The sequence below is a fragment of the Anser cygnoides genome, chromosome 5, assembly GCF_040182565.1.
Source record: "Anser cygnoides isolate HZ-2024a breed goose chromosome 5, Taihu_goose_T2T_genome, whole genome shotgun sequence".
In the NCBI taxonomy this organism is placed as follows: domain Eukaryota; kingdom Metazoa; phylum Chordata; class Aves; order Anseriformes; family Anatidae; genus Anser; species Anser cygnoides.
The window spans coordinates 24,640,606-24,664,392 of NC_089877.1; the positions used below are offsets into that span (position 1 = coordinate 24,640,606).

Sequence of the window (23,787 nt, forward strand, 5' to 3'; positions counted from 1 at the left end):
AGGTTTAATAAAATGCTACAGTCTTCCCAGTCCCATAAGCAAGTACTAAGCAAAACCTTTTAAACCTCCTACTGGTGCCTAACCCACAGTATGTCTTTTGAAAAGGAAATCTTGGGAACTTTAGGACAATGTCACAAACTCTTCCAAGACCTCTGAGGTTCACTTGTGCTTCTCGCTGCCTTGCTGCATGTTCCAGAGCTTTCTGAAATATCACTGGTATTGAAAGACAATTCTTCTTTGTCTCATTTTTAGATAGCTATCTTTAAACTGGTCCCTGCACATCCTGTGACAATAAGCTCTCGTGCCCTTATTTGAGGAAGCTGGACAGTTCTAATGTATCCTAGTATTTTGAGATTCTGATTTTACACATACACACACACCTATATATATACCTTGATGTTATCTTAATTAGATTTGAATTAAGGGCTATTTCTTTTGGACTGTGTTTATTCTTAATTAAACACTGTAATTTTCAGTTGGAGATAAGACTTAGGGGAGACCTGGGTTTGCAGCTAGGGATATTACTTTTAATCTAAATAGGAAATTAATAAGCATCAGAAGATACCAGTGAAAAAACTCCTTTTTCTGCAAACACTAATAATTCCTATTAATTCTGTGTATCAGGTTGTATACAATTTCTTTTTGTTAATCAATATTTATTAATACTGAGCACTTCCAGATGAAAATATCATTCAGCACGGATGACAGAAACTATACTTTTATGTTAAAAACGTATTTGTACATTTTGAGAAATACAGGTGGAATCCTGCCGATTTATATTCTTACTTATGCATGCATTCTTTCATCATCAGAAAAAGCAATACTGTTCATTTCATTCTGAAGCAAAAAGAAAAGCAGAGTTACAGTCCTTCAAAGAACACGCTGGGGATACGCCATAGTTTTGTAGGATACACACTGCTCATCGCAGATGACTAGTTCCTGCCTTTATCTACTCTGCACAAGGTCTACCCCTCCTGCTGCCAGCCCTCCATAGCCCCCACCTGTGACTCTTCTGGCTGGCTGCTTGCGCACGAGGTGACAGCAACACCACTGGCTCTAGAGCCTGACCCTGCCACCTACCATGTCCCCTGACTCACTTCATTACTTGTAAGCACAGGCTTGGATTTGCCATGTGGGGTTTTCTGATCTGAGGGCTCTGGCAATTAGCAAGAATAGCACTGCATGCAAATGACAGCAGAACACAGTTCTGGCTTTAACTGTGCTGCAGCCTGAGAAATCCATAAGTCTGAGGCACAGCTCCCCCCTCCACATAGTTCATTGTACCATGCACTTTCTTATGAGTTGTTATCACTATCTTGCACCTGTCAAGCATTTAAATTGGCTAATGACTTTAGCTATGCACATGAACAGCAGCACTTGTTGTTAGCAGCCTCATTCATTCAGTTTATGCTATCTTTAAATGTTATGTTTGATCGTTTCCAACTCAACTTCCCATATAGTATTCAGGTGTCTGCATGGTCTGTTGTTAGTCCTGTGATGGACTACAGACATCCTGCTCATTACTCTTTTATCAGGCTGGTTATCAGTGACAGTCCTAGGCACTCCAGTGGTACAGCTGCACAGCTGTAATAGATTTCCTGCTTTCCAGGCCTGCATGACATTTCATTAAGCCTACACTTGGAGGCAATATTTCTGGGAAGCAGTTTATTGTCCGAAATTTAATTTTAAGAATCTTGTTTATCTCATGTTCAAGCCACTTCCACAATCTCAACTGCTCCTGGAGCAAAGGCTAAGTTTTGCTTTTGGATGCTTGGATGAGTCTTAGGCTTGGATAGCCATCAGGAAGATCTCAGTAGCTCTGTTTCAGTGGAATTTCAGAATCTGGTCCTCCCTTCTGATTCCACAGGACCACAGAATGTATGCAGAAGAAGCTCAGCGTCTTTTTTTCTGAGAACTCAGCCCTGCAAACTCTCGTGGCTCTGAAGAGATGTGCTTTGGCAGAATTATTGAAAGCGGTTTAAGACAGTATCGCTTGCTGGGTTTAAGCTCTGTTTCCTAGCCAGAGATTGCTGTAAGGGATGTTTAGGTCAAAAGTGAGGTTAGTTAACACCGAGGTAGCAGAATATGGATTTGGGTAGGAGAGAGACAAATGCATGACCTGTTCTACCGTGAAGACAGTAAGCTCTGTGAAAGAGTCTGGCATACTGCTGTGGGCACTAGGTTCTCAAATTTATTCATTTCATTCTACCAGACATCACTTGTCAGAACCCTTCGGCACTCAAAAAATTTTATATAGTTGATTGACAGATCTCTGTATGAGTTATGTGTAAATGCACTTACTTGCCAAAGAGGTCCAGGCATGAAGGCTGGAGTCTGTTGGACAGTTTTGGTGTGTTAATCTAAGTAATAAATGTATCCAGTTGTAGGATGGGAGCAATGGCTGAGCACACACGTGCCACTTGGCCTGACAAGGCCCAAGGACGTTGAAGAAGGCATTTTTACAGGAACAGTACAAGTCACTGTAAATGTTTAAACATAAACTGAAGTCCATCAACATAATTCAGCATTCTAGTAGCAACAGTTAACTTACCAAAAGTAAATACCATCAGATCAAATGATGATGGGAGCAAAACTGAGACACATCTGAAAGGCCTGAGAGTAGCTGAAAATTAAAAGCTGGACTTCAAGTTCTGCTCTAATCTGAAATATATCACCTGCAGAGAATCTACAGGGGAAAAAAAAAATAACCACCAGAAAACACTAGAATAAGAATAAAGGAATAAAACATGGAAGGGCTGACAGGTGTCGTTTTGATTGTTCCCAAAAGCATATTCAGCTTTTTTTTCATCTTGGTTTCTGGCATTAGGCAATGAAATGACCTTCTCAGCTTGTGTTACTGGTCTGTGTGGTTGTGGAGACATTAGCAAAGTTTAAAAGACTCTGTATTTATGCACTATCTAAAAATAGATCACATCTGGACGTTCCCAAGTTCATCTTTCTGAAAAAGTTAGTCATGAACTCTTGAAAGGACTCAGCATGTCAACAGTTCTGATTGCCCCTACTGCTACATGAAGGAGTAACCTTGTTTGCGGCTTTGCCTCTTAGAGCTGTGGCCTGTGTTCCCTCATCCTTCTCAGGGCTGTGCATGCGGCCACAGCACCAGGGATGCCGGAGACATTTAGCTGTAACAGCAACCGAGCTCACTCACACAAAACAGAGATCTATCTTTTGGAAGTTTATTCTTAAAAATTGAAGGGCACTGGGGGCTGAACATCTTTATATTTAAGATGTGGAGGAAGTAAGGCATTTGTGGGTGGCTGTTGCCTACAACAAAAGTTGATCGGCCTGTTTCCACGACACCCGTGCAAAAGCTATTAAAATTAACCAATAACGTGAGTCATTCACTGCATTTCAGAGCACTTTTAAGGGAGGCCTGGAGGAGCAGCAGTACGGCAGACTGTAATGGTCTGAGAGGCTGAGGCCATTGTGAACAACTGCCACTGCACAGCATCGGTAACCATCAGATTAAATGACGGGGACGAAACACACACACAGGGAGCAACCAATAATATTACATTTTCTGTAACAAGCGGAAACTGTACTAACTACAGTTCACGTTGCCGATCACACAAAAATGCAGTGTTATAAACATTGCAAAATGCAGCACCAAAATATTTTGATACATCGCGAGAGTGTTTATTTTCATACTGGGCACAGCATTGTCTTTAAACACTAGGTTCTCAGTGCTGCCACCGTGAAGAGTGGCAGCAGTCCCAGCTCCGTGGCATGGGGCCGGGCACCTCATAGCACCAGGAGCGGAGCGTGTGGCGACAAACTTTGTTTCCAGCCTCGATCTCTGGCTGTGGGCCGGGGTCTGATGCTCCAGCAGAACGTGATGGCGCTGCCTTCGGGGTCCCAGTGTGAGCCTGAGTAGTCGCTCCCATACTTTCCCGACGGAAGGTTCCCCGCCGGTGTTTCTTTCCGTGCTGTTGTTCCACCTGGGGGCCGTTTGGGCAGGCAGAGCCCGCCCCACACTGCCGGTACTCTGTGACAGCGAGCGAGCGCGCTCCAGTTTTCCTGCGAAACTCACGAGAGCGCTAAAAGTCTGCTTTACCGAGTTTTTCGGTAAAGAAGGCTGCTTTAGCGAGTAACTCCGCTCCGCAGCTTTGTCCGCCCGAACTCCAGCAGCCGGGGCTCGGCCCTGACGTTGCCCAGCGGGGCTCCTTTGTCCCCTCCCCGCCGGCAGGTCCCAAACTCTGGTCCCGGCGCGTTGGTTTCCTCCCGTGGCCCGGAGCCGCTTCCTGTCCCCGCGGCCGCCACCTCCACCGCGCAGCGCCCGCCGCGCCGCCGGTTCGAGGCCGGCCCGGGCCGGGACCGGGGCCGGGGCCGGGGCCGAGGGCGGGTGCCTGCCGGCCGGCGGGGTTCCGTCTGTCGGTCGGCGGGGGTCCGTCGGTCGGCGGGCGGCGCGGATTGGCGCAGCCGGCGCACGTGGGGCCGCCCTCACGCCTCGGCGCTGGCAGCGCGGCGGCTGCCGCCGCGGGAGATCCGTGCGGGGCGGCGCGGCACCCGGCCGCGGGGAGGAGGGCGGCGGGCCCCAGCCGAGCCGAGCCGAGCCGAGCCGGCACGAAGGTGAGCGGGGGGCGGCCGCGGCGCGCTGGGGGATCCCCGGGGGGAGCCCGGCAGGCTGGGCTCTCGGAGCACACCCCAAAACCTGCGCAGCGCCGGCGGCGGGGCTCCCCGGGTTCCCCCCGGTGAGCTGCTCCGAGGGGTGGAGGGCGGCGTACAGCCGGCCGGGAGCGTTCAGAGGGGTCTGCTGGGCTGCTTCCAGCTGGTGTTTAGGGGTAACCTTCACAGCCCGGGGGAGCCGCCGCCGCCGCTGCCCTCCCTGCTTTCTGTTCTAGGCGGCTCTGTTAATGGGAAAGTAAAACTTGGAGCGCCTGGCTGCTTTTATCGGCATCGCTGTGCCACGGGCGCTGCTGAAGTCCGAAGTTCGAGGAGATATTGACCTCTATTTACAGAAACGTGCCGGTCTGTTTTCACCTCGTCTTGCCCTCTGTCAGGCAGAGGAGTTTGCGTTTTGCGAGTTGCATCCCTTTCAGAAGCCCTGCGTCTTTCCATAAATGTAAGCGAGCTTTCGGGATATCTCCAGCTTGGCTGTTTTCCCTTTATGAGTCAGAAATAGTGTTACAGCTTTTCATTGCTTGAACGGGATCCACAGCCCCGTGGCATTCCTTCTAAGAGTTTTAAGAGTTCCTGCTCACGTGGTGGGAATAATCTGGCATCTCTTTGTGTTTGGCATTACTGAGGACGGGAGCAATCCTTTCTCGTCGTGCAAGGCTGGAGGATGTCAGTGTAGTGTCTCGGTTCTCTTTGGATTGCAACATCTCCAGGCTGCAGCATCTAGCTACGGAGGAGATCTCGGTGCCCTGCCATCCCTCTCACAAGAGAGGGGTAAACAGACAGCACTGAAATTGCACCTTGGTGGTGATGTACTCTTTTTTTAGCAAGTCATAGGTCGCTTTTCCGTATATCTCATTTCCAAGCACCCCTTGGCTCTTGAATTGTTCAGTGAGTGTAGTTGTCTGCTTTAAAGAGTCCTTGAAAACCACGAATGTGGTGGGCTCTGAAGTAACGAACACAAAAGACATGTTTGGGATAGCTTGAATGAATAATCACGATGATGAGTTGTTTTCTTCCACCCCCCAATGAAATACAGTTTTACAGCTTCTTGCCTCTAGGAAGAATGATCCTCCTTAGGGAAGATGGTAATCTGCTTGATACATTACTGGAGAAAAGGTCTCTTTCAGTAAAATGTTTAAGGGTCTTTCTACCTGGGGGGATGCAGTTACGGCGTAGTCGTGCCACCCTAATTTCCCTTGTGCACATTCTTGATTTACATTAAGAATATGCCTTAAAAGTTGGATGCTACCTTTAAAGATGCACTAAATTAAATAAAGGAAAAAAGAAGTACTGTGATGTTTTCAGGGCAGGGTGAAAGCACTCCTTTGGGAGTTAGCCCAAGCACCATTTTGTGATAGCTTTCTCAGGTGAAGGAATTGCCAGGTGGAAAAAATCTTGAGGAACTGTGCTATGGAAAGTAAGTGTTCTTTTACCACTGCATAGGAGTGTTTGCTGTGGGCACTGAGACTGCTTTAAGTCACACACATTGATTTCACATCTCCATTTGCTTTATCTTCGCATTCCTGAGTGTCCCCTCCATGCGCAGTCTGGATCTGAACACCTTGAGTTAGGGAGGCATGATGAGAATGCAGTGAAGTGTGCCGTGGAAGGCCCAGGGGTGGTAACTGCTTAGGGCTTTTTTTCTAGGTGTGGATTCAGATCATCTCACCTTTTTTTTGTGCATGTGTGATTTTTTTAGGAAGTAAGGATGTATTGAAAATAAGCTAACTGTAAAATCCTTAGTATGAAGGGGTTTTTGTCCCCTCCCAATTGTGTATTTGTTTATTACGTAGGCTACTCATACTAGAAGCTCACTCTTAAATAAGAACTCCTCAGTAGATACTTTGTACTGTTGTTAGTGGATTAGAGTGTAAATTTTAGAGAACTTAAAAGTACCTTTTATCAAAAATGTGCAGTTTTTAAAAAATATGGGGCATAGAAGATCTATGTTGTATTATGAATAAAATCCTGTAAAAACAGATTCTATAGGGCAGTAGCCGTAGGTCCGTTTTTTGAAGGAGGTAAGCTGTCTGAATAATAGTGCATTTGTTCTTTCTCTTTTCATCCTCTGTAACTTAATGTTCCTTTTCAGTGTACAGCTGGTAAGTTAGCCTTGCCAAGGTTGTACAAAAGTGTTTTAATCACAGTTTTGGAAGCCAGTGTTTGGATAACATGATGATAGATGACAAATTAATTTCTCCTGTTTTTAACCAAACAGGAATGCTCTAGCTAATGTGTATACAGAGACAAATCAAGTCCTTCAAGAGAACACTTAATTTTCATAGCCCTTGATTGGCAGTCTGTAGTGATGTTGGGGATTTGAAAAATGGATGAACTAAAAAGCTGTGGCATTAATTTTTATCATAGCCAGATATGCCAGTAAATTCATTAATACACTTTTGGATATGACTGCAGCATGCAGTACTGTGTTAACTCTATATAAGTGTGTCTAAATTTATGTGTTTGGTTTATTTCTTGTAGTTTGGAGTCAGGATACACAGACTGGGGCTAATCTAAACTAGGATCTTACCAGTGCTAATGAATATTACCTGATTGTTTTTGGTAGTTTGTAGTATAACATGGGTTCTATAACTTGGTTCTACAAGTCTTTAATTGAGAATAAGTAAACCTTTTTTTTTTATTTTTGAAGAAGTATGCTGGTATCTGAGATAAATTTCTTAAATAATAACATCAATTACAAACAATATGTTAACAAGAGACGGAAAAGGCAATAAATGTCATAGAGCATTTGAACTCTCATGTAAGTGGGGAAACTCTGGTTTAAGGGGACAAGGAAAGGGCAATGCCTCCTATTCCTGCCTTTTTCCCTTTTTTTTTTTTTTTTTTCCACTCCTCTGACTAAAGTGCTACCTCAGAAATGAATGATGGTTTCTCAGGAAGCAAATGTATTTTTAAGGCTATATATAGCAGAAATAAACTTGTGAAATGTATTCACTGGGTAACAGAGGGAAGAACAGAGACTAGACAATTTTTCAAAATCAGTGCATTCAAACTCTTTCAGACTCCTGATACCCTCCCTCCATCCCCAGAGGTCGTCTTCTGGAAATCTGTTTTCTTTCTCCCGTATACATTTCTTGAATACCCAGTTGAGTTTTGTCATACACTGTTTGTTGTGACAGCCCAGACTACATAGCTGAGCATTAAGGTAAAGCTCAGGCATGTTTTTCCATCCCAATCGTAGGCAGACATCCCCTGCACCTGAGTTCTTTGACTTTGAAACACAGAATGATGCTGTGGGGCTTCTTTGTCACAAGTATGAGAGATCCTAATTCCTTGCCAATTAGGATTGCATGACCGTAGATTAGCTCAAGAGTGTTTTCTTTTCCTCCTTTCCCTTCCATATTTTTTCTTAGGCAAATAGTATTGGGAACGGCATCTTGGCCATCCTTGAGTGCTGCAAGTTTGGGAGCAGTTTGGACTGCAGTGCTCCTGGAAGGGTGGGTTGTAGTCTTCGGAAGATTTCATAGACGTTGGATTTTTTTATGCTTGGAAGATCTACCTTTGACAATGTTAAAGCAAACATATTTAACTTCTGAATTTTATATGCAGATTTCAGTTAGTGATAATACAGCTACAGTAGCCCAAGGGAAAAAATCTAGACATTTCTGATCTGTAACATTTTGATTTCCGTAATAAAATAAGGATTATGAGAGCTCAGGATTGCTCAGCAGAGCAAAATTCATACCAGTGGTTATGAACATGAGTTATTAAAGGTTTTAGTGTCATGAGCTGATATAGATCAAAGTCCAGCACTTAAAGGCATTTCTTTCTTGCCCTTTAAACTTGGTTCTTTTCTTGCTGTGAGCATGAGAACAGTGCTAGCTCCAGGAGTTTTCTTCTTTTCTGTTCTTTTTTTTTTTTTTTTTCCCCCTGTGCCTTGACAGAATAGCTGGCATGGTAAACTTTAGACACTTTCCCGTCATTATCTTTTCCTAGAGATCGCATGTGATTTTACATCTGTGAAGTTTCCAAGTAGCATAAAACTCAAGTGATGTAATTACAGCCAGATCTGTTAATAACAGGGGGGAAAAAACAAATTATATATGTCTGTATGAAACACTTCAGATGGAGAGACTTTGCAAAACAGTTTTCAAGGTAGGTTCAGTTTGTCTCGTTTCCACATAAACCAGTTCGGCTAAACCTGCCTCAGTAATAAATAGTAAATGTGCATGGAGAGGAGTTAACCAACTCCCACTCCAGTTAAACTGAATCAAAACTAACCTGGTTAAGTGATGTATAAAGTTGTGCTGGAAACAGTTCATTTTGCTTGAAGCATTGCTATAAAGCCAGAAATACAATTTTTATAAAATTTGGTGTTTGCCTGTAGTTAATCTGTGAAAAAAGTCCTGTAAGTGCTTTTCCTTTCTTCTTGGTAGCTCTGCTGGCCAACAAGCTTGTTATTTATGGATTTTAGTTGTGGGTCTCCTTTTCACAGATGATTCTTTGCTATACATGCAGGCTGTCAGAAAGCATTTTTTATATCTTGCAATTAGTTGATTACAGAATGAAAACAGTAATTCCCTAATTTTGCTTACTTTTTTTTTTTTTCAGGATTGTTAAAGTACAAAATTGGAAAGTGTTTCAGTTCCACTTAACCTTGCTGGTGTAATTTTGAGGAAGGGAAGAGCAAACATTTGGCCATGTGTAATACACACTTGGAAACTCCCTCTTGGCAGTTAGAAGTTCAAGGATGTTAACAAGCTGTCTCTTGAATCATTTGCTTTGTGGGCCATTATGCAAGGACATCGACTTGCCCTCTTGATTTAAAGATGCTTAGGTCATCATTAGTAGTAGTATAGAGAAAGAAAAGATATAATCAATTACTGGCAGATTTCAGATGGTGGATTTCTGTGAGTTCATTTAGTTTCTTGAACTTGTATGGCAGGTTCCTAATGCTGCAATAAAGAGCATCCAAATATTCTGATATGCCCAGAGGTTAGTGACTAGTCTGTTAGCAACTGTGTGATTTCTGTATAAAACACTTCAATTAGTTTTGTATGGGAATTCATTCACCGTGGGTTAACAAACAGTTCTGTACTCTAACATTATACACTTGGTTACTCTGTGGGACGCACTGTTGGGGCCTGAGTCTTTCAGGCATGGTGCATTGGAGAACAGACGGATTGTCAAAGGAGGTGTGCTCCACTTACTCCGAGCAATGCAAAGGACTTCTTACTGGCTTCCTGGTGGCCCTCAGATCCTTGCTGATATACAGCTTCTGTACCTTTTGTTGTTACCAGTTCTTTCTTCCCTGAATGCAAGTTAGGTGATGCAGAGAGACAAAAAATTGTCTGGTGTCAGTATGCGTCTTTCCACTGGGAATGACCAATAAAAGAACATGTCTTCAGCTGTCTTTTGTCTTTGAAAGTCAGGTTTAGAGGTAGATATCAAAACTCAGAATTCGCACCTTAGTTTTGTTATTTTAAAATATATATCTACACAAAAGTGATTGCCTGAAGAAAGCAATCTGACTTAAAAACATAGAAAGGAAGATCTCAGAATCACAGACTGGTTGAAGCTGGAAGAGACCTTTGGAGGTCATCTTGTCCAGCCCCCCTGATTGGTTCTAGTTTCTGAGATGATTGGAATTTTTTTATCATACCTTTCTCTTTAGAAGAAAAGCTGTGCTAAGATTAGCTTTTGTTTGTTTTGTAGGATGTTGAAAGGAAATTGCTATTTGTAAATTTCGATGTTGACTGGTTAAGATGGAATAACAAACCTAAAAGGTTTTGTTTTGTTCTTTTCCCATTGCTTTGTATACAGACTGCCAACTGAGGTCAGGGAGGCATTCACAAACAGCGTGGAGTTTTAATTTACTAGATCTGAAAATTTCTGAAGTTACCATTTTTTTTCTGAGCCATCTTAAACTGGGAACTTTCCTTATACCACAGGTGCCTTTCAGAAACAGTAATGTTATTTCCCTCCTGCCTCCCTGTGGCTTCTGACCTTAATGTGTTGCTCTAATGTTAGGAGGTTGCATTAACAATCCACGTTATATTAAAAGTGGCGGAAGAGTGATTCCATTTCTAGGCAGAATTAATGAAGTTCTTAGTTAATAGACCTGAAACTTCTGAAGCTGTGAAATAAACAAATTATTTATTTTTATCTCATTCAATGCAGATGTTCAATTACAATATCAACACACTTTCAGTATGCCTTTTGGGGAAGGATTATTTTTGACTGATTTTAATCCAACCTAACAAAGAATGAAAACATGTGTCAGTTGTTCACTTAAATTTTAAGAACATCAGTTTCACCATAGCCTATATATACTTGCAGCTGTTGAGAAGTGAGTGTCAGAGCAGCAAAGAATGGTTCAGTGCTTTATCAGGTGCTGGATACTTCCTGCATCATTGGTAACGTAGCAAGGTTTGTATTTGAAAAATGCAACCCAAAGTGAATATGTATGTGTTTTTAATATTTTTTTCTGTACGACAAACTAATTTGAGTACATTATGTTAGCAGACTGAGGTTGCTTTAAGGTAAGATATTTAGGTCACTTTCAATTTACCAGGGCCTGAAGTATACATTCATAATTGGTTGTGGACAATTCTGACTTAACTCTTATGGAAATTAAAGAAGAGGCTGTAGTTGACTTGACTGGGAACTGAACATAGCACCTGGGCGTGTTTCATCCTGTGGAGTTGCTTCACTTTTCTAGCTCCTATGGTTTTAGGTAGGTTTCAGGCAGTACTTTAGTATGTAAATATGGGACTAAGTGATACACATTTTTCAAATGCTAAGATGGTAGTTATATAATCTGTTTTTGAAATACCCAAATATAAGATTAAGGATTGTTCTCACGATGATGACTTGTATCATACGAAGGTCTTCATTACCCTGTAATAGAAACAAAGTGCATTTGTGGTTCAGTCTGTGCTTAAAACTTGAGTCTTTTATGTCAGGCCTTGCCTTGCACTGTGTGTTATGAGTTTACATTGTGGCACCTAATTATCCCCTGGTCTATGGTGTCTGTGTTTCCTGTCTAGTCAGTGGAAGTAGTTGGAAGCCTTAAGGGCATGAATTGGAGCGTTGTAGTGTTTCACAAAATAGTAATGGCGTTACTTCAGTAAGAAGTGTGAGAAAGCATGGGCAGAAATAGCTTTTATGTGAGTTGGGAATAATCACAGAATCGTTAAGGTTGGAAAAGACTGGGTTCTGTCCTGTTTACACATCTTAGCCCACCACTCTCCGTGTAAGCCCCAAGTTGGTACTGAATTGTGAGTGGTTCTTGTTCCCAGCCCTGTGGATCAGCTGCTGGGCAACATCTCTGTTTGAGCTGGGAAAGCCTTATGAAGGTAAGAGAATTCATTGATCTGTGAAACTTCTTTGGATGATACTAGGACCAGTAATTTATATTTAATGCGTTGATGGGATCTCAGATATTATGTTTAATATTTTAAAATAAAAGTAAAACCATTATGTCTTGTAGTATTTTCACTATAAGCACTGATCTGACAGAAGATTAATATACCAGCTCTTATAGGAGTGAGAAACTAAAAGCTTATACTTTGATTAAGGAATTTAGTAAATGTGAGCTTTGTATAGGGCACCCTTAGATCATCAGAAGAATCAAGTAAAAGACAGATAGTTTCAGGTTCTGTTCAGTTGCTAGGCAGTGTTTCAATTTGGGGGGCAAACAGCATGTGGTTAAAATTTTAAACACTGGTAGCTTTTTTTTTTTCTTTACGAATCATGAGCCTTAGCCTTCTAAAAAGAGAACTTTAAAGATACCAGATGAGAGCTGGTAAATATCTTGATACTATCATCTTATTTTCCATAAAAGAAAAAAAAATGTGTACACATGATATGTGTACACACACACATTAGTCTTAGTCACAGGTAAAATAAAACTGCTTTTCTTTTTTTTTTCAGTGCTGTCATTGTGAAAGAGCCATTGATAGTTTTGAATGGAAGAGTAAGTGCTTATGATGGGTCTTGTGAACTCCTTTGCTGTGGTTCTGTGGGTCCAATCCTACTCCTAGTTACTTGTGTATTAATCTACTAACTCTTCTTCTTACAGAAGTGACTACTTATGCATGAGAGTGTGCAGAGATCTGGGCTTAGGTAAAGCTTGATCCTGGAGTGTAATTACAATGCTCTCCCGTGGTTATTAGGTGGGTGACAAGAATGTTTGCAACTCTGCTTCCCCTCCCTCTCCACTAACTAATTAGGGAGCTGACTGCTTTGTGGATGTTTGGGTAAATGAAACTGGGAATTCTCCAGTGATATCGGACGCTCATTTATTTGATGTTTGTCCCCTATGGAAGCTTGTGAAGCAGTGTACTGTCAAGATGCTGAGTTATTGTGCGATTAGATGTTTGTTTTGAATAGTAATAGCTGAAGTGAATGATATGCAATCTTCAAATTATCTACCTGAAACCTTGGAGAGACTTTAAATACCGCTTTTTTGTGTGTGCAGAAATAATATTGTTATTCATTCAAAAGCTAGCTATGTACAGTTTGGGATTTGTTCTTTGTTTTGTATTGATTTACTGGGAAAAGTGAAGGAGGGGGTTGTCTTTGCCAGCAGTCCAGGTAGCACTTTGAATGCTAAGTGGGGCTTCCCTACAGCCCTCCTCCGGAGGAGAAGTAATGGGGCTGAGGAATGCGGCTGTGCAACACGTAGTCTGGGTGTTCAGCAGTGGCTGTCACCTGGGGTTGCACAAGTGCTTCCCAAATGCCAAGTTTTTCAATACATCTGGGAGCTAGGTGTGGTTAACCCCAGTTTACTGCTGAAGTGCATGACCTTACGTGAGTTGTTTAAGGTCATGCCACTTCAGTGGTAAAACTGCGATCATAATCCATCATTCTTTTTCCATTTTTAAAGATTGCCAGTGTATCAGACTTCATTTTTATCTTTTTAAGCAATTCAGTAAAAGACTTGAAGTGCACCTCAGTGTGCATTTGAAGTCCCTTGGTATTTGAAGCCGTGGACTTACGCCATGTAGAACCTTGCCCAGTTGATGATACAAACTTCTTCCCCTTTCCATTTTATAACAAAACAGTTATTTATGTTTCTAGACTAAAATAGGCAATGGTGTATATGGACTACTACATTTCCAGCCTCTCTTTGCATGTATCTGCTGTATTTTGCTCTGTAGTCTGACATACTTTGTGTAGGTACCCTGCACAAGAAGAAATGAATTTCACAGGTGCAGCAATAAAAGCCACCCATGTGAACACTTAGGTGTGGGTATTTCTTAGTGATCTGTTCCTGATTTGGTAGCCGGAGTTAAAGGAGTGCATTTGTTTACTTCCTGCTGTTGACACAGCAGTAAATCCAGAGTTAGCTTTCCGTATGTTCCCTCCATTACGCAGATGTAAGTCATGTTCTTGCGACATAGGTTTCCCTGAACTTCAAGACATGTTTTGAAGTTAGTCTCATGCTTTGATATGAGAGCTCATATTCATTTTTGGTTTGTTTCAAACCCATCCCTTCCAAAAGGTGGCATGAGAAAGATGTGACAGTTTCTCTCCTTCCAATATTGAAAAGGAATCCTGCTTTCCTGAAAGGGTGAAAAATGTATTTTTGCTGGTAGCGAGAGAGAAATATCCTTCTTATTTCATTACGTGTGCTAACCTGAGAGTACTGGGGATCAAAAAAGTTTGGCCTGAATGGTGATGCAATGTCTTGTAATAAGCTCATCTGAATAAATTGTTCTGAAAATGGCAGAGATACTACAGGACTTTGAGAAAATACAGCAGTCCCACTGAAAACACAACTGAGATGGAAGGAGGTGAGAATTCAGTACCTCAGGAACACAAGACAAGTGCATGATAAGCCTTTTTCACACTGAGGTGTGGAAGCTGGTAGGGCTGTGTATCTGACTAATGAACCAGTGGCACTGGTTCAGCTGTCCTCCTCAGCAAGGATTATTCCCATGACCTAGGCCTGCGTGTTACCCTGCCTAATCTTGCTCTTAACATCTTCAGCCCTTATAATTTTTGCTACTCTTTCAATATTTCTCATCATTCCGTTTTGTTCTCATCTTTTAGTCTTTTGTATGTGAATCATCAGCCTGCTCTCTTTCAGACCTTATTTAGTGGTCCCCTGTGCCTTCTTAAAGGACTTTGTATGTGTGTATTTCCCTGTTATGTTTCACCTTGAGCATAAAATTCTGCATCTGTGGAGAGAAGATTTTGACTAGAGATTGATTCTTCCATTGACAAGTTAGTTCTCTCCTCTCCTCCTTTTTTCTTTTCCTTATCTAAATCACCATACTTCTTCAGCTTATCTTGAATGCTGTCTTTTGGGAAGGGGAGAATGTGACTTCTTCTCTAGCTCTTCGTTTCTCTGTAGTTTTCACTTCTCTTCCCCTTCACAAAATTTCTTTTTTCTTTCTTGTGTGAGTTGCATACTTTAAATGAAACAAAGTTGTTGGTGATAAGGGATGGAAGGCAAGTGTTCTGTAAATACCACTGTGGTACATTCTGTGTCTTTCCAGATATGCTACACTGTGGCAGGAGGATGTGAAATATTTTACACTCATTGAGTAAATAGTAGCTGTTAAAAATAAACACCTTTATCCAGGTCTGGGTAGCTTTTTCTAGAAAATCCTTAAACAAAAAGCTGGGAGAAGTATGTATAGAGTAAGGGGTTGAATTTGAGAATGCAGAATGGACAGAGGGCCCTGGAGATACGTTAGGTAGGTAACTAATGGTTGTTCCTTCTGCTATATTGGAGCAAAGGAAGTCAATGCAGTGCTAGTGTGGAAAGATGAAAATATAAATAAATGTTTGTTAAAGGAAAAGACAAATTTGGGATGGTGAGTGTTTTTTTTGCCTCCAAGTGGAGTGTTTACAAGTCTAAGATAGTATGTACTTTAATATCATGCAGAGTATTCTCTATCTATAAAGCCTAAAATTGGATTAATGCAGATTTAAAGGCAAGAGAAATAGATCCATTAGTTATGTTTTAATCTTTCATTGAAAGGAGCAATTGATTTCATTGTAAGATTATCTGTATCACAAGGTACAGGATGCTGAATAGCTGCCTCCTGCTCTGGTTAGCTTTTTCTCTTGTTCCAGGAAGTCTGAGCACTTTAAACACTGTTGATATATTCATCATACTTACAGATTTTTATTAAGAAAATTCCTATTTGTTACCCTTAGCAATTTATTTTACCATACATATGTAAATTAATTAGACATTATTCATTTCTTAGACTTCTGCTTTTTTAGAGAGAAACTAATATCTTTTCCTGTCTATACTGTACTTCTTTTTGGTGTTTGATGTTTCATTTTAGTTTGTAAGATAGTCCTTATATTAAATATGAATTTTCTAAACTTAGGTATCTGTAAAAATCTTCTCTTATATAGATTATGAAGCTGAATAAAACCAATGGTCAATTTGCAGAGCTTCACTTTATTAATAGTACACAAAAGAGCTTAGAACAGAAGTAACCTGAGAACTGATAAGTTCTGGATTGATAATGTGAGTCCTGGTAAATGATTTATTGATTGGGTTGATTGAGTAAAGACACATTTTTTGTCTTTGGACTGAACAGAAAGCTGAGACAATAAGTATTTCTTGGAAGATTTATTTTGGAAGATTTTTTTCTGAAATTTTATTAACTCTGTATCCTTACTTGATTCCAGATGGACTTTTTCAGTTCTCTTTGGGATTTCTATGAAATTGTTCTTTCTACAGCAAGCAAATAGTCTCTAGTCTCAAGTATATAAATGATGCTAGAATTGTCAAGCTGAGCGAGCAACTTAATTGAGTTGCAAAGAATTCAAAGTATGCATCTGGCTATTAGGGCCATACCCACACTTTTCTGATATCATCCTTATTTGAAAAAATCTCTGTCTCTTCACTTACTGTGCAGATGGCCATACAAAAGATTGCTCTTTCAAGAGAGAATGAAACGTCACTAGGCATAGTAGCTAAAAGCACAAAATGCACTTAACTCTGTCCTTCTCAATCTCAAAATCTCTCTGTCATGTGGATTAAGAAGCAGCTCTCATACAGATGTATCTTTTGACAAATTGATATCGTTGTAAAAATTAAATGAAATCCTTTTAAGAAGTTGCAAGAGCAATGTCTGTATTATGCTGTCTGCCTGCACTCATGTGTACCTTGCATTATAGATGCCAATTTTCCCAGAGTTGCTTGTCTTTTTTTTAACACTTTGTGTATGAAATTTTCTTGGAGAGATAGAAGATTCTCAAATGGAAGGTTCTTTAGCTCTTAAGGCATGTGTACTTTGCATATGAGACTTGTACCTTTGTTGAGGCAAATGTAGTAATGGGTGGTGGTTTTTTTTTGTTCTTTTGCTGTTGCTGGTGGGTTTTTTGAGGATAAAAAAATCTAAGCTTGGGTTTTTTTTCTTTTTCTTTTTTTTTACAGAGCATTTTGGGAAGTTAACTTTGAAAATTCATTTGACTCCTTTGAAACCTTTCTAACACATAAGCAGGAATAATAGCTATATTGAAGTACTGTAACACTGGTAGTATCCCAGTTCTGTGGTGTTGGAACCTTGATGAAAAAATCAACTTCTGGAAAATTCGGTTCAGCTATAATAGTGGAGAATGGAAAAAATAAAGCATACATAAATAAGTGCATGTATCAGACCTTTAAGGGTGATGTTTAGTGGTTTTCTTTTTGAAAGTTTTTTGGCTGTCTGTATGTGTGGTGATTCATCTGTGGCCTCGCTGTAGTTGTTCTGCTGGATGTAGTCTGTTATATTTTAGTTCAGCATTACTCTTCAGATATGTACTCTTCATCTACTCCGCACATAAATACTTTATTTAAAAATCATTTAATCTTTCTCGTATGTTTCAAGACTTCAATTTTGACCTCTGAGTTCCTGTTTTGTTTTGTTTTTTGCACTGTGGCTCATGAGACTGCTGTGAGGAGTGTAGGTCTTGCTCTGTTCTGATTGATGATGATTGAAGAATTCAGAAAGCTGGCTAGTTTCGTAGACTTGAAGAGTTACATTCTGTTCTTAAAATTTGTCATAATCAAATCTTAGAAAATTACAACTGTGATATTAATATAATCATTAAGGTAATGTGTAATATAATCATTAAGGTAATGTGTAAATACATATTATATCTGTGATAAGAAATATGGTTGAATCTTCCTTGCATTGGGAAAGATACTAGGAAGAGATGTTAAATGTAAACACTTGTCTTTAATGCTTTAAATATCTGTCCAAAGATCTCTGAGGAATTTTTCCGGTTGATGCACATAGTGGGCACAGAACATCATTAACCTTTGTCATGCTTTTAGCCCAGCAGGCAGCTAATTACCACACAGCCTCTTACTCACTTCCCCACAGTGGGGTTGGAGAGAGAATCAGAAAGGTAAAGTGCAAGAACTCATGGGCTGAGACGAAGACAGTTTACTAGGTAAAGCAAAAGCTGCACACACCAGCAAAGCAAGCTCAGGAATTCATTTTCTACTTCCCATCGGCAGGCAGGGGTTCAGCCACTCCCAGGAAAGCAGGCCTCATCTCACATAATGGTTCCTTGGAAAGGCAAGCTCCATCCCTCCAGACATTTCCGTCTCCTTTTCTTTCCCCCAGCTGTTATTGCTGAGCATGTCACCGTGTGGTGTGAGACATCCCTGCGGCCAGTCTGTCAGCTGTCCTGGCTGTGTCCCCTCCAGCTCCTGGTGCACCCCCAGCCTTCCTACTGGCAAGGCAGCACAAGAATCTGAAATGTCCTTGGCTCTGTGTGAGCACTGCTCTGCAGCAACTAGAGCATTGCTGTGTTATCACGACTATTTTCATTCGGAATTCAAAACACAACATCATACCAGCCTCTGCAAAGAAAACTAGTTCTATTTTAGCCAAAAACATGACAACCTTAACAAGACTTCTTCATATAGAACAGGATCCTGGCTCTCTGATGAATGCATGATAGTTCAGGGTTCTCTTCCTCTCAAAGAAAGATATTTCTCTGTTCTTAAAAGTCTGTCCTGTCCCCATTGCAGGCTTGTCTTCCTGTGAAAATATAGGAGTTCTCTTCTTTTCTTTCTTCCTATTCGAATTTCCTTCTCCTTATCCTGGTCATGCAACTGAGTTACTTTTATCTACTTTTCCCTCCCTTCGCCAAATTTCACTTTAGAAAGGATGGTTAAGAAGACTGTAGTTGCAGCAGGATGCTACTCAGATTACAGCATGATTATTCTGAAATTTTATTACTAAAAAGAAGACTTTAAATTAAAAGAAAAAAGAGTGTTGAGCTATCAGCACAAATGTACAGAATGATGTTTAAGATGGTATAGAGTATCATGCATGTTAAGGTGAAGAATATTGATCGCAAAAGAATATTAACAACAGTAATTGCAATAGGATTTTAACAATTCTAGAAGTTTCTAGCTTATGAAAACGTAGTTGAAAATGCTTTTGTTTTGACTTCAGCTTACATTCTTACAGCTGTTTGCCCTTCTCGCTGTACCCTGATAGTGCTCAAAAATCCCTGAGTTGAGCCATTTTTCTTCCCTTTCAGAAAAGAACAGAGAAGACAATTGTTTTGTATGAACACAGCTCTAGTACTGCGTACATGGAAATACTAGATCTGAATTGTTCTTACTGCAGTTGTGAGAAGGCACCAAAGCAGTAAATTCTATTGTACGACAGCAAAGACAGCTAAAGGACAGTAAACATTTGGGTTTTCTCTAGAATCTGATGTGTATTGTTTATTTAACAAGGCTTCATGCTTTTGGAGTGGAATAGTGGGGAACTTGGGGCAATTCTACGGTAAGTAGCAATTTGAGTTTCCATGTATACCTTCCTCTTTTTTTTTTTTTTTAAACCTTGGACTTGCTGGTTGTCAAATATCTTGCAGCAGTTAATGTATTTACAAAAGGCAGAAGGAATACCACATACATCTTGAATGCTTAGCAAACATTTGTCCTTTACTTTAGACAAGCTCACAAGTGTCAGAATAAACTTATAAGGCTCCAAATGTGCTGGTATACTAAAAGCATTAGTAACCTCAACAGGAACACAGCTGTACAAAAGCATCTGAATATTATCCTTCCATGAAAGGAAGGAAGCTAAACTATAAAATAACATATGTATTTTACCTACACTGCTGCATAGGGTCACTGCAAAACAATCCTTCTGAGTTGGGTTGTAGGCAATGTCAAAATGATAGGAAGTTCTGTAGGTATGCATGGTGAAGGAGTACCCCTGTTACTGACAACTTTTTCTCTGCAAAACAGGGAAATCCAGTTTGAACTACTGAAAGAACTGGGGTAGGCACAGTTCTCCTGGCTTCTTGAGAAATAAGATTCTGAGGAGGACAAGTTGTCCTTCTAGAAGGCAGAGAAAACCTAGTTGCGTTAGAAGGACCTAGTTTTTCCTGTCTGTCTGTGAAATGTAACTAGCATCTCTGCAGTTCAAGGAAGGAGAAGAGAGAATTGGACAACATCTTTGTGAGAGCTGCGGAGTCCACAATGACTAGGTTTGAGAGTCTTGTATGAAAAAATTCTGTAATCTGATGACAGAGTAGTGGTAAATCCAGGGAACAGAGCTACACTTTAGCTTGGGGTCTTCTCAACTTATGAGAATGTAAAACAAATTACATGGGCTCAAATGGAAAATACAATTCATCCGACTTCGTTGTCATTGAGGACAGCAGTAGTAACCAGAACTGCTTGTTGATTTCAAGTAAACAGGTAGTGTAATTTTATGTGATTCTAGGTCTTTTGGGATTTCTAATCTTGTTTATGAAACACAGGTAGCTTGAAGAGGTTGTGGGTATCTGCTTCACATGGGGCCTTTTCTCCCTTTCTCTTGTCTACTCCCTCTCCATTCATATTTTGAAGTTATACCAGGATTGTACTGTGAGCTTCATTCATAAGTGGTTGCACACGTGTAGGCTTCACCTCTCCTCCCTGCTTAAATAAAGCTCAGGAAAGTAAGGTAATTACTTTGCTCATTGAAAGTATGTTGTCAAATAATAGCAACAAGGCCATTTTATTAAGACTTAAAACTGTTCTAGATTGGTCTCTCATCAAAACACTCTTCTTCAAAGGAAATAGATCTTTAGTTCTCATTTTATGAAGTATTCAAAAATGTAGTCTACTAATGTATTTGAATTGGAAGAAATAGGCTCAAAAGTCTGGTTAGTTAAGTATTTTTCCTGGAATTAAAGTTATGTAAGAAATGGCAGTTGGGCCACTTCTCTGTTCCTGCACCTCATTCAGGGAGCACACCCAAAAAGTCAATAAACTCAGACTAGTGTGGGTCTGAGCAAGTAATGTTCCACAGTTATGGCATTCAGATCAAATGCTTTGCTCCTGATTCCTTTTCTTCTATACCACCTGCAAAGTGCTGAAAAAAAAAAAGTTACATGCATTAAAAAAACATTTACATACATAAATTGGGCTTTTAGATAAATGATTTATTCACCTATATCAACTGAAGTTGCTATCTGTATGTTGAGATCATAGAATGAAATTTGAGGGGTTGAATTGTATTGAAATACAATGTACAGGTAGTACTTTATGGAAAGGGTCTGCTGAAAAAATTGTCAGCCAACGGGTAGGAAACTGATCTGCTGAGGCTTGTTAAAGGATATGGATTGCTTAGGGCATTCCTCAAAAGTGTATCTAAATAGTAAGCACAGGTCAGGAGTTACAGGTCAACTGATTTGGAGTAGAGATATTGAGCAGAATGTACTACTCGTGGTGAAAAATTGTATTGCCTTTGTGTCTGGATTATAATAATGGCAAAAGATACAGAATGTTGGTGCTCATTTAGCATAGAGGCTAACTTTATTCTAAAACTATATAATAAGAAGCAATGTTGCAGTAACATTGAGGAAACAAACAGTTCCTGGCATACGCTGGAAGGAATTATATCAAAAAAGTTAGTTGCAGGAATTTATTTATTTATTTATTTATTTTTTCCTTTCTGAGGTGGAGGTTGTGGTGCCTCATAAAGGAAGATCTCTGAAATTTTCTGTTAATGTGAACAACAATGAGACTTCCAGGATATGGTTCTCTAAAAATTCAGTCTCTTAAGGAAAGTGAATGCTTCATTGCAACCGTTTTTTTTTAGTCTTTTGATCTACAAGTCAGTAGACATCAATCCTGTTCAGTGATTCAAGTTCGTGATTGTTTGAATTTTAATAGAAGCATTGGTTTCATATTGAAGCTTGTGTAATGCCAGTGGTGGTTGTTTAATGGAATTTATTTCCATAAATTTATTTCTAAATTCTAGACTTCATTAATAGTGCAGATATTTCACACAATCTTAGAACCCTATTCTTCTGAATTGTTTTTCCACGTGGTTTCTGGCCAGTGGACTGCAGGTTGCCCTGCCTGAGCAGGGTGTTGTGTCAGGGGACCTCCAGAGGTCCCTTCCAATGTTAACCATTCTGTGATATCCTTGTTTCAGAGTAAATGAGGAAGGCCTGTTTGGCTACTGTTTTCTACGAGTAGCCATGGTAATATTCCTGGATATTTCCAATTTGGCAAAAAAAAAAAAAAAGGGGGGGGGGGGTGGTTAAAATAATCAAAGAGAGGTCATTTTGAAATAGAGCAGGAGGAGAACAGTAGCCTTCCCCTTTGATACCATCCCTGGGCTCAAGTGAGAGCAGCTTGGGAATCTAGCCTTTGCATACCATTTTTTTTTCTTTCCCTCTTGGTTTAATAACATAGCTATACTGTGTAGAAACCATGCAACCACTCTGTCCTCGTATGTCGAAATACTGTCTCAGGAGGGGAGAAGGGGTGCTGATGCCGGTCAGCAGAAAGATGCTAAAGAAGATGAACTTCCACATCTAATGTTTTATTTCAGTATATTTTCAGTGTGTCTGTGTTCACTCAGAACAGAATTATAACTAATTAAGATTGACCTTTCCATTTTCATGGTTTTATGGGGTGTTTTTGGAACATTTTGTTTCTATTAGTAAGCCACCTGTTAGGCTAAAGTATTGAGGTTTATCAGTTAAGTTCATTGTGGTTTTGCTCCTTTTAAAAAGGAAGGAAAAAAGGAAAAGATATGCTGTCTGCTCATAGGTGACCTATTTGTTTTGTGTGATGGTGCCAGAAGGTGATAACTGGCACCTTGCTTTTCCGTAAAATTTAAGGATGCTTTTTAATGAATTTCCTTTGCTGTTCTTTAAGGGAATTAATTCACATATCACAAGAAACTGAATGGAGGTTGTGTACAGTATGACATGGCTGTTTCTCTTTTGGCAATGCTTAGTAAGCATGTTTCATGATCTCAGTAATTCTATTCAGTCTAAGCCTAATTTTGGAAAAAAAAAGAAAAACTGATGTGTTGTCTCTGTCTGGACTTGTGCTACAAGGGAAAAACTTTGTGACTGAAGGAATACGTGGTTTGTGTTTGAAGAAATTAATATCTAAAATGAAAACTTTAATATGTGTTGGAATCTTATGTTTTTAGTTTGATTTCAGCTGTTATTGAAGAGGGACTGTAATTTAATGCTTCATTTAACCTTTCTTTATGAATATGCTCTAACCATGTCTCTGGTCTCTCCATTTGGATATTTGATGACTCTCATTGTGGATTTTTAATTATACGAAAATGACAACTTTAGTATAAATGGCAGTTTTTGAATCCACTTTCAAATAGACGCTGAAGATTTTTGTTCAGATTCTTGTAGATTGCTTTAATGCTCTCACACTGCTCTAATGGGTTCGTAGAGTCTTGTAGCAGCTGGAAAAGAGTCTGTCTTTTATAACACTTGTCAACATCGCCATTTATAGTCCGTACAGCAAGCCATCTACTTCTTGCTGTGAAAGTGCTGAGCTATTCTAGCTTAGGCGCATGTGACCTGTGAGTCTGTTGGACACCTCTACCCTACGCATAAGCACTGCAGTTACCTCATGCTTATGTGTCACAGGCACGGGCGCTAACCCAGTGCGTAACACAGGACGCGTATGTAAGAGGGGAATGCCTGGTGGAGCGGTGTAATTAAGTGTGGTGCAAATAGGACACGTGCATCTTTCAGACATGAACTGTATATTCTGCAACTAGTACCGATGGTTGTCTTCTGGACTGATGTGTCTATTGTTTTGATCAGTCAAATCATGATTATCAAGTACTAAATAGAAAGGTCGTTTGTTTGTTTTAAATGTGGATTTGGAAGATTGAGATCTATTTTTTATCAAATTCTGATCAAACTAGTTTAAGA

The 23,787-nt window shown here is 40.2% G+C and overlaps 1 protein-coding gene across 3 annotated transcripts in view; it reads left to right on the plus strand.

Moving 5' to 3' along the window:
- The first annotated feature begins 4,450 nt into the window (after window positions 1–4,450).
- STXBP6 (syntaxin binding protein 6) overlaps window positions 4,451–23,787 on the plus strand; it is a 112,570-nt gene continuing 93,233 nt past the window's right edge. Inside the window, exon 1 of one of the 3 annotated variants that reach the window (XM_048058773.2) lies at window positions 4,451–4,590. The gene's annotated coding sequence lies outside the window, so the exon portion shown is untranslated. Of the gene's footprint in view, window positions 4,591–5,062; window positions 5,084–19,224; window positions 19,374–23,787 lie in introns of those variants that run through there. The other 2 variants (XM_013174284.3, XM_013174283.3) reach the window with 2 other exon arrangements.